We start from the raw sequence: 13,606 nt of genomic DNA on the forward strand, positions 1-13,606 counted from the left end.
TTTGAATAGACAGATAACTGTTTCTGTCTGTAGATTTGAAGAAGACAGATGTAGTTAGTTTGCCCAAAACTTTCTTGATGTTTACGTCCAAGAAGTGGATTTCCGTTTGACTCCAGTTGAACTCAAGTTTGATGTTATTTGTATTTGCATTTAAATAGCTCATAAAGTTCAACAATGAGGACTCTGTATCGTTCCATACAAAGACGATATCGTCTATATATCGACGATAAAAGAGGAGTTCTGATCTCTCCCTACAAAATACATGTTTGTCCTCCCACTCTGCCATAAAAAGGTTGGCAAGACTGGGAGCAAATTTCGCTCCCATTGCCACATCTTTCTTCTGGCTGTAGAAGGACTGGCCATACCAGAAATAGTTATGCCCTAGACAAAAATCCAGGGCATTCCGGATAAACAATTTCTGGTTGTGTGGTAAATCATCCCTTTTACTCAGGGCCCAGTTCAGGGCCAATAGAGCATCATCATGTTGGATGATGGTGTAGAGGGATGACACGTCCGCCGTCACTAAGAAGGCGGACGAGTCATCCCCCAAGACCACATCATCCAACGACGTCAGCAGGTCCTTAGTGTCTTTAAGGTATGCCCTTGTAGTTACAACACTGGGTTGGAGGAAGGTGTCTAAATATTGACCCAACCTAGCGCACACCGACCCAATCCCGTTCACTATCGGGCGGGGCGGGGGACACTTCGGATCTTTATGGACCTTAGGCAGTGTGTAAACTATCGGTATTCTGCACGCACTCGGGACCAGATATTGTTTCTCTTTTTTCGTTAGCACATGGTTTTTGTACCCCTGGTCTACCAAAACTCTATGGTCAATTTCGAAGTCACTGGTTGGATCCTTTGATAACAATGCATACGTAGTTTCATCTGCCAACAAATCCTGTAATTGTTGGTGGTAAAACTCTGGGTCCATTATCACCACTCCCCCAGCCTTATCAGCGGGTCGGATGATAATATCTATCCTCTGTTCAAGGGATTCCAAACCCTCCTGAATATGTCTACTGTTATTCTTTACAGCATGATCCATTGGAAGGTTCTGGAGGTCTTTCAGAACTAGATTTTTAAATACCTCAACAGCCTGGTTATTTCTAAGAAAGCAAGAAAATATATCTTACGTTTATGAGAAGGGGGTTCGTGTCCCACAGCTATCAGGTTTTATGTTCAGAAACAGAAGCAGCAATAATATATTTGTTTACCTATATATTGTGAAATAATCAGAAAATGGACTGATACTCTATAAGAAAAATTGAGATTGAAGTCAACTAGAAAAAAAAAAAAAGCCACACTAGAGTGTCAGAGTCTCAGGAGACCTATAAACTGTATAGACTATAATTAAATGAAGTAGCAGGGAGAGAACAAATGTTGATTAGTGCATAACCTCTAATACAATTCTCTAGTGCTGGGATTCCGCTTATACAGACTATACAGTATAGAAAACAAGAAGTTAATCAATTGCCCACCACTTCACCTTCATATGTTATTGGTAAAACCTTAACACGTTCATTGCCAGGTCTTCATGGACACTTGTGCCTCTAGGCTACATTTTTTGTGTTCTGGTGAAGCAAAAACTCACTGAAATGATAACTTGTTTTAGGACTGGAAAAAAAATAAGAAAAGTGTAACTTAAAAGCTAAAAATATAAATCAAGCTCTGTAAAAATGAAGATAAATGAAGATAAAAAATGGCAATGCATAATTGTTACAAAAGGTCAGGTTTTTTTTTTTTTTCTTTCTTTCTTGCTATCTAAGTCCCATTGGAGAGATTTTCCTTCACTTTCTGTACAATATCCAAAACAGAATGCCAGGGGAAATTGCTCCAAAGTGAAAGATTCCCTGATTGTCACCAGGGTCACCATTAGAATATTTCCCCTCTAATACTGTTTTGGGGACAACCCAAAATTTGGGATTTTCTTTTATGTATGTTTTTGATGATAATGGTTAACATGACAAATAGAGAGGGTGAATCTCCCTAACTGGAGCACAGGCAACAATAAAATCTGACAGGTGTTCTAATTGCTCTCCACTCCGACCAAAAAGTTTAGCCTTTAATAATACCTTAGGTTCAGCATGGTAAACTGACCCCCAAAACTCTTTTTAACCAACAAACCCATACATTTCTTTAAAAAAAAAAAATGGTATGGAAGTTGGGTTAGGTAAAGGAATAATGAGTTAGATCACCCTCATCCCTATACTGAATAGTGAACAAAAAGAAGGAAAGAGACCCCCTATGTGGGACTATATCGGGTGATGACTCATAAGAGTAATAGAAAAATGTTATATATAAAAAAGTTTATTTTATTCCACAATACTATTAGAAAATATATATTTGTTTGACATACATATTCAAATACAAAAAATGACCCTTTAAAATGTAAACGGTGACTGTACAGAACTATATTGTGACTGACATAACATGGAGGAACCTTGCATTCGGTCCTGAAGACCCTACGCGTTTCGATATAGTCAATTAATTTTTCTTCCTCAGGGGTCTTAGACCTAAGTTCCACTACAAACAATCTATAATAGAAAGTAGTAAGTGTGTTCAAAATAAATTATAATCATAACTTTGATTTACACCATTGTATAGGTTGTCAAGAAATGAGTATACTTTTAAAACCTAGATACACATACCATGTAGGTCTGTCACAGTTGTAAGCATAGTCGCCTGAATAAAAGCATTGACTGCACGATCAACCATGATCAACCAGGAGAGGCACGCCGGGAATCACCCTGCAATCACACACTGTCTACACTTCACCAGATCCCCAAAAGAGGGGAGGTATGGATGTTTCAGACGTGGACTGTGAGTATGGGGAAGAAATAACGGTCAGTCACAATATAGTTCTGTACAGTCGCCGTTTACATTTTAAAAGGTCACTTTTTGTATTTGAATATGTATGTCAAACAAACATACATTTCTTTAAAGTAGAGACCCGAAAAAAGTTTAAAATTCTGCTGCTTTTTTTTTTGCCGTCTCTGCAAGTCTATCATTATTCTGTGGAATTTTGCCCAAAAAAAGCCAAAGTGCACATTTACCACAACATTTTTCACAATAGCTTAGGTCTACCTATCCTGTTAGGTTAGGTTTGGATCCCCAAAACTCTTTTCACTTCCCAGGCATATGTATCCTCTGAAATAAGAGACCTGGAAAATGCTGAATGCCTTTTTCACATTATCTACTAATCTGTTATCATTCTAGTACATATGTGGAATTTTGGCCAAAATAAAGGGGCACATTTGCCACTCAAATTCTCAGCCTAGCACAGGTTTACCTAACATGTTACATCAAAACATTGAAGGGCAATTTATGCTGAGTTGTTATATACTACATACACTATGTTACCATATATATATATATATCTATATATATATATATATAATTGGGACACCTGCCTTTACACGCACTGAACTTTAATGGCTTCCCGGTGTTAGACCGTACGGTTCAATATTGAGTTGGTCCACCCTTTGCAGCTAAAACAGCTTCAATTCTTCTGGGAAGGCTGTCCACAAGGTTTAGGTGTGTGTCTATGGGAATGTTTAATCATTCTTCCAGAAGCGCATTTGTGAGGTCAGGCACTGATGTGGGCGAGAAGGCCTGGCCCACAGTCTGCACTCCAATTCACTTCAAAGGTGTTCAATCAGGTTTAGGTCAGGCCTCTGTTGAGGTCAGCCAAGCTCCTCCACCCCATCCATGTCTTTATGGATCTTGCTTTGTGCACTGGTCCAAATCTTTTGGTGGAGGGGGAGATTATGGTGTGGGGTTTTTTTTTTTCCAGGGGTTGGGCTTGGCAGTGAAGGAAACGCTTAAGGCATCAGCATACTAAGACATTTTGAACAATTTCATGCTCCCAAATTTGTGGGAAAAGTTTCCTGTTCCATCATGACTATGTACCAGTGCACAAACAAAGTCCATAAAGACATGTATAAGAGAGTTTTGGTGAAGGAACTTGACTGGCCTGCAGAGAATCCTAACCTCAACCCAAAAGAACACCTTTGGGATGAATTAGAGTGGAGGGTGCGAGCCAGGCCTTCTCATCCAACATCAGTGCCTGACCTCACAAATACGCTTCTGGAAGAATGATCAACAATTCCTATAGACATACTCCTAAACCTTGTGGATAGTCTTCCCGGATGAAATGAAGCTGTTATAGCTGCAAAGGGTGGGCCAACTCAATATTGAAGCCTATGTACTAAGACTGGGATGCCATTAATGTTCATGTGTGTGTAAAGGCAGGTGTCCCAATACTTTTAACAATCAAGTGCATGTTGGGGTCAACCCATGTGCATGCTTTCTGGAAGCCATTCTTGTAGACATCACATGTTCTTTTGAGCTGTAAATTTTTAGCAAATGACCAATGACAAGTTCAGAATATTAACCACTTCCGCACCAGCCGCCGCAGTTGTACGGTGGCAGGCTGGCGCTCCCAGGCAAAGTGCCGTACATGTACGGCGCTCTCCTGGGTGGAGCTAGGGGGCAATCACGAGCTGCCAGAGGCACGCTCATGCCCTCGTTAGTCAGCTGGGGAGCCAGCGCGTTTGTAACCGGCGGCTCCGATGGCCGCCGGCCACTCGCGATCTCCCGCAGCTGAGGGAGAAAGACAGACGGCTGATGTAAATACAGCCATCTGTCATTCTCACTGAAGTAATCACAGAGGCTATGTGATCCTGCTATATAGGATCGCATGTCTCTGTGATTACTTCACAAGCCATGCCCCCTGACAGTTATAACCACACCCCTAGGGACACATTTAACCCCTTGATCACCAGTGAAGTTAACCCCTTCCCTGACAGTGTCATTTTTACACTAACAGTGTATATTTTTAGCACTGATTACTGTAGTAATGTCACTGGTCCCCCCAAAAGTGTCAAAAATGTCAGTTAGGGGTCTGATCTGTCCACCGCAATGTCGCAGTCCCGCCAAAAAAACGCAGATCGCTGCCATTACTAGTAAAAAAAAACAATAAAAATTACATAAATCTTTCCCGTAGTTAGTAAACGCAATAACTTTTGCGCAAACCAATCAAAATATGCTTATTGCGATTTTTTTTACTAAAAATATGTAGCAGAAAACAAATTGGCCTAAAATGTTAAAAAATGTTGATTTTTACTTTTTTTTTTGAGAACTTGTATAAAAAAATGTGAAAAATATTGTTATTTTTTCAAAATTGTCGCTCTTTTTTTGTTTATAGCGCAAAAAATAAAAATCGCACAGGTGATCAAATACCACCGTAAGAAATCTCTGTTTATGATAAAAAAAAGGACATCAATTTCGTTTGGGTACAGTGTTGCACAACCGCGCAATTGTCCGTTAAAGTCATGCAGTGCTGAATCGCAAAATAGGGCCTGGTCATTGAGCAGACAAATCCTCCGGTCTGAAAGTGGTTAAACTGATCCCCAAAAGAAAATCCACCCACCAAACCCATTTGCACCACATATGTAGGGACCAGCACATGTGTGTCCTACATCAAAGAGGATGTGCATTTTTTAGCATGAAATACAGACCCCCAACACCCAACAAAATTTTTATTAAACTTATAATAAGCTACAACATTATGTTTTTGTGATGATGGTTATGTACTCTTGGATTTAGGAACTTGGAAGCATTATATAATTAGCCTTTAGTTTTTTGTTTTTTTTTTGCTTTACCATTTTTGAGGTTATTAAAAAAAAAAAAAATAGGAAAGAATAGGACATTAAACTGTTAGGAAAGCTGAAACTTGAAAGCAGAACTCTGGGCACAGAGCTTTTTGTAATCTCTGGTGTGCAAAAAAGTTACATATTTTCAGGTGTATGCCATGTCCAGATCACTGCACTGCCCAAATTTATGCTTTTCCTAATGCAGGACAGTACAGCTTCCACTGTACTTTTAATCTACTGTGCATAAATGAAAGTGATAGTGTCCTTTAGCCTCTCCAAACTGTGTATTTTGTGAATGGTTCACAGAATACACAACATTCTGTGAATGGTCAAGGGAGGAGGGAGCCATATAACCAACAGTAGTGCTTCTATCTAGGAGAGTTACAGCTCTCTTGTCCTCAGGAAAACATTTTGACCCATTCAAGAGAAGAACAAATACCCTCCAAGAAGAGAATATGGGACTATTTGTTGGCAACAAATGGACCGCAAAACATGAATATATAAAAATGTCGGGACTGTGGACCTCGCGCTTATGGGATGTGTGGTATTATCCTTTTAAGTGTTTATAAATTAGCTGCCTGCTGCAATAAAAGTGCTAGTGCTTTGAATGAGTGAGGGTCAGTGATTGCAGCGCTGCTATTTTAAATATATAAATAAGTGTTCATAAAACAATTTTTAGAAAATGGTGATTAAACCATTCATGTAAACCATCAATAAAGTGCTATTCGGTGCAATTATTGTGCAAAATACCAAAAATATTAAAAATAAAATATAAAGTGCAGATATTACAATGTAAAACTCCAAAAATGCAAACTGAGTGTAAACAGTCCATAAAACAGTTCTTTGCGGTAACAGAAGCAGGATGCTTGATCTTGCAACTTCGGGGTCTCCCCCTTAGGGTATCTACTTACCACTATGTGGTGTTTTTAAAGCAGATTATAGTGGAGTGAGCTGTTGTTTCTTGCAAAGCTGTTTGGACTATGTTGGAAGCGATCCTTCTTCTTTAAGCGGTATTCTCAGGTGTCCTCATGAAATAAAGAATTGTTGGACATAGTGAGGACCGTTTAAACTGTGAATTTTATTAGGTTAAAATACAGTAGAATACTCACAAACATACAACATGATAAAGCCTGTAAGTGCCTATGTTAGGTGCGGTGGTGTATCGCTCCTCAGCGTTCTCCTTTCCGACCTGAAGTCACGTGGCTGCCTCTCGGCCAATGGCTATACGCGTTTCGCTGTGAACACAGCGTCATCTGTAGCCCAGATGACGCTGTGTTCACAGCGAAACGCGTATAGCCATTGGCCGAGAGGCAGCCACGTGACTTCAGGTCGGAAAGGAGAACGCTGAGGAGCGATACACCACCGCACCTAACATAGGCACTTACAGGCTTTATCATGTTGTATGTTTGTGAGTATTCTACTGTATTTTAACCTAATAAAATTCACAGTTTAAACGGTCCTCACTATGTCCAGCAATTCTTTATTTCATGAGGACACCTGAGAATACCGCTTAAAGAAGAAGGATCGCTTCCAACATAGTCCAAACAGCTTTGCAAGAAACAACAGCTCACTCCACTATAATCTGCTTTAAAAACACCACATAGTGGTAAGTAGATACCCTAAGGGGGAGACCCCGAAGTTGCAAGATCAAGCATCCTGCTTCTGTTACCGCAAAGAACTGTTTTATGGACTGTTTACACTCAGTTTGCATTTTTGGAGTTTTACATTGTAATATCTGCACTTTATATTTTATTTTTAATATTTTTGGTATTTTGCACAATAATTGCACCGAATAGCACTTTATTGATGGTTTACATGAATGGTTTAATCACCATTTTCTAAAAATTGTTTTATGAACACTTATTTATATATTTAAAATAGCAGCGCTGCAATCACTGACCCTCACTCAATATATAAAAATGCATATACATCTTTATTACAATAACAAAAATCAATTAAATATGTGAATGGATTAAAAACATATAAGCAGCTGATACAGATGGACTGAACACAGTAATAGATATTGATCATAACCTTGATCATAAATACAAGCTACAGAGACATCCAGGAAGAAGCTGACTATGAGACAGAAAATGCAGTAAAAAATAAACCTTTTATGTAATAGTAAAAATTGTACAGATCAAAAAAGTAGTCAAAACATAAGCTAGGGTTCGGAACCCAAAACGGGTAATCAGACGAGCCAGTGATCAGGGAGCCAGGTGAAGGCACAAAAGGAATGAACAAGGCAGCCTGAATAGCCAAAAAGAGCTGGTTGTAGGCTGGACTGATTAGGCAGGTAATGGTAACCAGGTGAGTCACTGTTGAAACAATGAGTGGCTGGTAATTAACAGACAGCTGAGCAGCCTGAGCACTGAGAAGAGAGCTGCTAAAAGCCCAGTCCTGGCAGGTTTCTTAACATAGTGGCGGAGAAAATGGGATACTGTAGCTAGTGCCGAATGGGTGTCCCAATGTGATGCAAGGGTAGGTCTTTTTTTAATTCATGGTAATTCAAGGTAGAAGGAAGTTTTCGACAATACACCATTCATCAAATCTGTTTCTTATTAAACTTCTTTTCTAGACTTTTTTGAGTTAGAAATGCATTTTAAAAAAATCAGGTACATCAAAATTATCTGTAGCAACATTGACTTCTGGATGTGCAATGAAATTTGTGGGGCATAAAAATCAGAAGCCTTCCATTTAGGATCTCCAGCTGCAGCATACTCACATCCTGGTACAGAAATAACTTCCATAGCTACAGTTGACTTAATTTTGGATAACAAGGAGCTTTCTTTGTCTAACATAAATAGGCAGTGCTTTCTCTGTATAACAATCACTGTCAGGCTCTAAGGAGACATATAAAAACTCTAAAGATAGGTCTTCTAGGCCACTATCTGAGTCTGTCTCTGCAAGAACAGTTAAAGCCTCCTCCTGTGTATAAAGCTTTCTTGTCATTATGAATAATTTAATGAAACAAAACTGAGTAAGTCAACAGTGATAATGAATGTAACTAAGAGAAATAACAACACTACTGCAACACTACAAGTAAATGAAAACTGCATGCAGTTAGCAGCACTTTTATAGCACTACTGTAAAAAACTAGACATAAATTAACGACAACGCTACAAAAATCTTAACACTGCAACAATAAAAACATTTGCAAGCAAGAAAGGTTTTTAACAGGTCAAATAATAGATTGATTTGTTTGTTCTAGTGATCAGATTGGATGTATGTATGTTAAAAGTAAAGTACATTGTGTGTGTATGAGGGTTTTAGTGTCAGGGTCATTTACATAGGCAGCTTCCCTTGTGGAAGTAGAAAAGCATCAGCCAGCCATTTAGGAATCAATACTGCCACCTTCTGAATACCGTTGACAGCTCAAAAGGAATTTGTATGTCAATACTAGGATATGTCTGCGAGCCTAGCTGTTTTCCCACCTAGTTAGTGAGATTGGAACTCTTGATCATCATATTTGTAACATGTCAGTGGTAGGGTTGAGCGAACCCGGACTGTATTGTTCGGGATCATAGTTACATAGTAGGTGAGGTTGAATAAAGACAATAGTCCATCCAGTTCAACCTGTGTAGGTGTGTGTGGCTGTAATCATCTCACATAGCCCTGAATGTTCTGATCCTTGAGATGTACGTCTAAGAGTCTTTTGAAAGCCACCATACTAACCGCAGAAACCACCTCTTGTGGTAGAGAATTCCACAATCTTGTAGCCCTAACAGTAAAGAACCCCCCACGTTGCCTGAGGTTAAAACGCTTCTCCTCTAATCGCATTGTATGCCCTCGAGTCCTCATGCAATCCCTTCGACTGAACAGCTTTTTTTCTAAGCTAAGATCCCCATTAAGATATTTAAAAATTGCTATCATGTCCCCCCTCAGGCGTCTCTTCTCCAGGGAGAATAAATCAAGCGATTGCAGACGCTCTTCATAATTAAGGTCCTCCAATCCCCTAATTAGTTTAGTTGCCCTTCTCTGGACTCTCTCCAGCTCCAACACATCCCTCCTGAGGACTGGCGACCAGAACTGGACAGAATACTCCAGATGCGGTCGGACCAGAGTTTTATAAAGTGGAAGGATTATAGACTTATCTCTGGAATACATACCTTTCTTTATGCATGCTAATATTCTGCCGGCCTTGGCAGCTGCCGCTTGACATTGCATGCTATTGCCTAGTCATCAACCAAGACTCCCAGATCCTTCTCCATTTTTGATTCCCCCAAGGGTTCCACTCCTAATGTGTATTGTGCTTTTATGTTTCCAGTCCCCAAGTGCAAAACCTTACACTTCTCCACGTTAAACCTCATTTGCCAAGTCGTTGTCCATTTCGTTATTTTGTCCAGGTCATTCTGTAGGATATCCGCTTCATGCTGTGCAGTTATTGCCCTGCCCAATTTTGTGTCATCTGCAAAAACTGATATCGAACTACTGATCCCGTCCTCAATGCTGTTTATGAATAAATTGAACAAGGTTGGTCCCAGGACTGAGCCTTGGGGCACCCCGCTTGCCACCTCAGACCAGTCTGAGTATGCGCTGTTTATTACCACCCTTTGGACACGCCCTTTTAGCCAGTTCCGTATCCAAGAGCAAACCCTGCTGTCGATACCTGCAGACCTGATTTTATAAATTAAGCGCTTATGGGGAACTGTATCAAACGCTTTAGCGAAATCTAAGTACACCACATCCACTGATCTGCCCCTATCTAGCTCACAGCTCACCTCCTCGTAGAATGTTAGGAGATTGGTTTGACAAGAACGCCCATTTGTAAACCCGTGCTGGTTACTGCTGATGATGTTGTTATCTTTAGCAAACTCTACGATATAGTCCCTTATCATCCCCTCCAGAAGTTTACATACTATTGATGTCAAACTGACAGGCCTATAATTTCCCGGTATATGCCTCTGACCCTTTTTGAATATCGGAATCACGTTTGCTTTCCTCCACTCCCCTGGTACATCTCCTGTTCTAATACTGTCAGCAAAGATCAGGAACAATGGATCGTACCGGACTTTTGGGTATTCGGTACCCGGACACGGACCCGAACATTTCACTGTATGTTCGGGATACTGTCCGTTGTTCGGGAATGTTATTTGATGTTTTGGTGCGGTTTTAATGCCGCGGTTTCAACAGGTGCAAGGCAGCCAATCAGCAAGCATTTAACTAGTGTGCCCTTAGAAGCCATCACAGCATGCCTACTAATGGCATGGCTGTGATTGGCCAGTGCAGCATGTGACCCAGCCTCTATATAAGCTGGAGTCACATAGCGCCGCACGTCACTCTGCTCTAACTACTGTAGGGACAGGTTCCTAATGCTGCTGAGGGAGAGATAGGAGATTATTGTAGGGGCAGGCTGGAGATTGCTTTCAAGGAAAGTATAGGAAGAATCTTCTTTAATCAGACAGCGATCTACATTGATTGTATTGTGTGGGGGTGCAGTGCACAATCTTTTTGCCCTGACCTGAGCCCAGTGAGGAGGAGGGGGAGGGAGAAAAAAAAACTTTTATCAGTCTGTTAGGCGTGCAGTGTGTAGCGGCCATGTAATGCAAGCTCAGTGCATATGTGTCTGCTTAATCTGCATTTGAAAAAGAAAAATAATTTTTTCCTTCATATTTTACATACAGTGTTTAGACACTGCTTTTTCTAATCTGCTCTTCATAAAGCACCAATGTAAGGCAAAAATAATTATTTTTCAGTATTTAGGGAAAAAAAATATTTTTCTGTTTTTTATTCAAATGGGTTTTTTTTATTCAATAGCAGAATAGAACAACAATAGTATCCAACCTGTTAGGCGTGCAGCGTGTAGCGGCCATGTAATGCAAGCTCAGTGCATATGTGTCTGCTTAATCTGGATTTAAAAAAAAAATAAACTTTTTTCCTTGATATTTTACTGTGACTTACAGCGTTTAGACACTGCAGTTCAAATCTGCTATTCAATAAGCACCAATTAAGGGGACAATTATTTTTCAGTTTTTCATTCATACGTTACAGTGAGATACACCCTTTGCATACTGTTTTATTCTGATCATCAATAAAAACCTATTTAGGGGAAAAAAATAAATTGCAGCCTAGTGTGCATATGCTACAGTGAGATACACCCTGTGCATACTGTTGTTGTATTCCGCTTTGCAATAAAAACCCATTTAGTGGAAAAAATGTAATTGCAGCCTAGTCTGTATATGTTACAGTGAGATACACCCTTTGCATACTGTTGTATTCCGCTTATCTATAAAAACCCATTTAGGGGAAACAAATTTAATTGCGACCTAGTGTGCATATGGTACAGTGAGATAAACCCTTTGCATACTGTTGTTGTGTTCCACTTTGCAATAAAAACCCATTTAGAGGATAAAAATTGAATTGCGGCCTAGTCTGCATATGTTACAGTGAGATACACCCTGTGCATACTGTTGTTGTATTCCGCTTTGCAATAAAAACCCATTTAGGGAAAAAAAATGTAATTGCAGCCTAGTCTGCATATGTTACAGTGAGATACACCCTTTGCATACTGTTGTATTCCGCTTATCAATAAAAACCCATTTAGGGGAAAAAAATTTAATTGCGGCTTCGTCTGCATATGTTACAGTGAGATACACCCTGTGCATACTGTTGTTGTATTCCGCTTTGCAATAAAAACCCATTTAGGGGATAAAAATGTAATTGCAGCCTAGTCTGCATATGTTACAGTGAGATACACCCTTTGCATACTGTTGTATTCCGCTTATCAATAAAAACCCATTTAGGGGAAAAAAATTTAATTGCGGCCTAGTCTGCATATGTTACAGTGAGATACACACTGTGCATACTGTTGTTGTATTCCGCTTTGCAATAAAAACCCATTTAGGGGATAAAAATGTAATTGCAGCCTAGTCTGCATATGTTACAGTGAGATACACCCTTTGCATACTGTTGTATTCCGCTTATCAATAAAAACCCATTTAGGGGAAAAAAATTGAATTGCGGCCTAGTCTGCATATGTTACAGTGAGATACACCCTGTGCATACTGTTGTTGTATTCCGCTTTGCAATAAAAACCCATTTAGGGAAAAAAAATGTAATTGCAGCCTAGTCTGCATATGTTACAGTGAGATACACCCTTTGCATACTGTTGTATTCCGCTTATCAATAAAAACCCATTTAGGGGAAAAAAATTTAATTGCGGCCTAGTCTGCATATGTTACAGTGAGATACACCCTGTGCATACTGTTGTTGTATTCCGCTTTGCAATAAAAACCCATTTAGGGGATAAAAATGTATTTGCGGCCTAGTCTGCATATGTTACAGTGAGATACACCCTGTACATACTTTTGTTGTATTCCACTTTGCAATAAAAACCCATTTAGGGGATAAAAATTTAATTGCGGCTTCGTCTGCATATGTTACAGTGAGATACACCCTGTGCATACTGTTGTTGTATTCCGCTTTGCAATAAAAACCCATTTAGGGGATAAAAATGTATTTGCGGCCTAGTCTGCATATGTTACAGCGAGATACACCCTGTACATACTTTTGTTGTATTCCACTTTGCAATAAAAACCCATTTAGGGGATAAAAATTGAATTGCGGCTTTGTCTGCATATGTTACAGTGAGATACACCCTGTGCATACTGTTGTTGTATTCCGCTTTGCAATAAAAACCCATTTAGGGGATAAAAATGTATTTGCGGCCTAGTCTGCATATGTTACAGTGAGATACACCCTGTACATACTTTTGTTGTATTCCACTTTGCAATAAAAACCCATTTAGGGGATAAAAATTGAATTGCGGCTTCATCTGCATATGTTACAGTGAGATACACCCTGTGCATACTGTTGTTGTATTCCGCTTTGCAATAAAAACCCATTTAGGGGATAAAAATTTAATTGCGGCCTAGTCTGCATATGTTACAGTGAGATACACCCTGTGCATACTGTTGTTGTATTCCGCTTTGCAATAAAAACCCATTTAA

The sequence above is a fragment of the Pelophylax lessonae genome (assembly GCF_965119305.1).
Source record: "Pelophylax lessonae genome assembly, chromosome: 5".
Classification (NCBI taxonomy): Eukaryota; Metazoa; Chordata; class Amphibia; order Anura; family Ranidae; genus Pelophylax; species Pelophylax lessonae.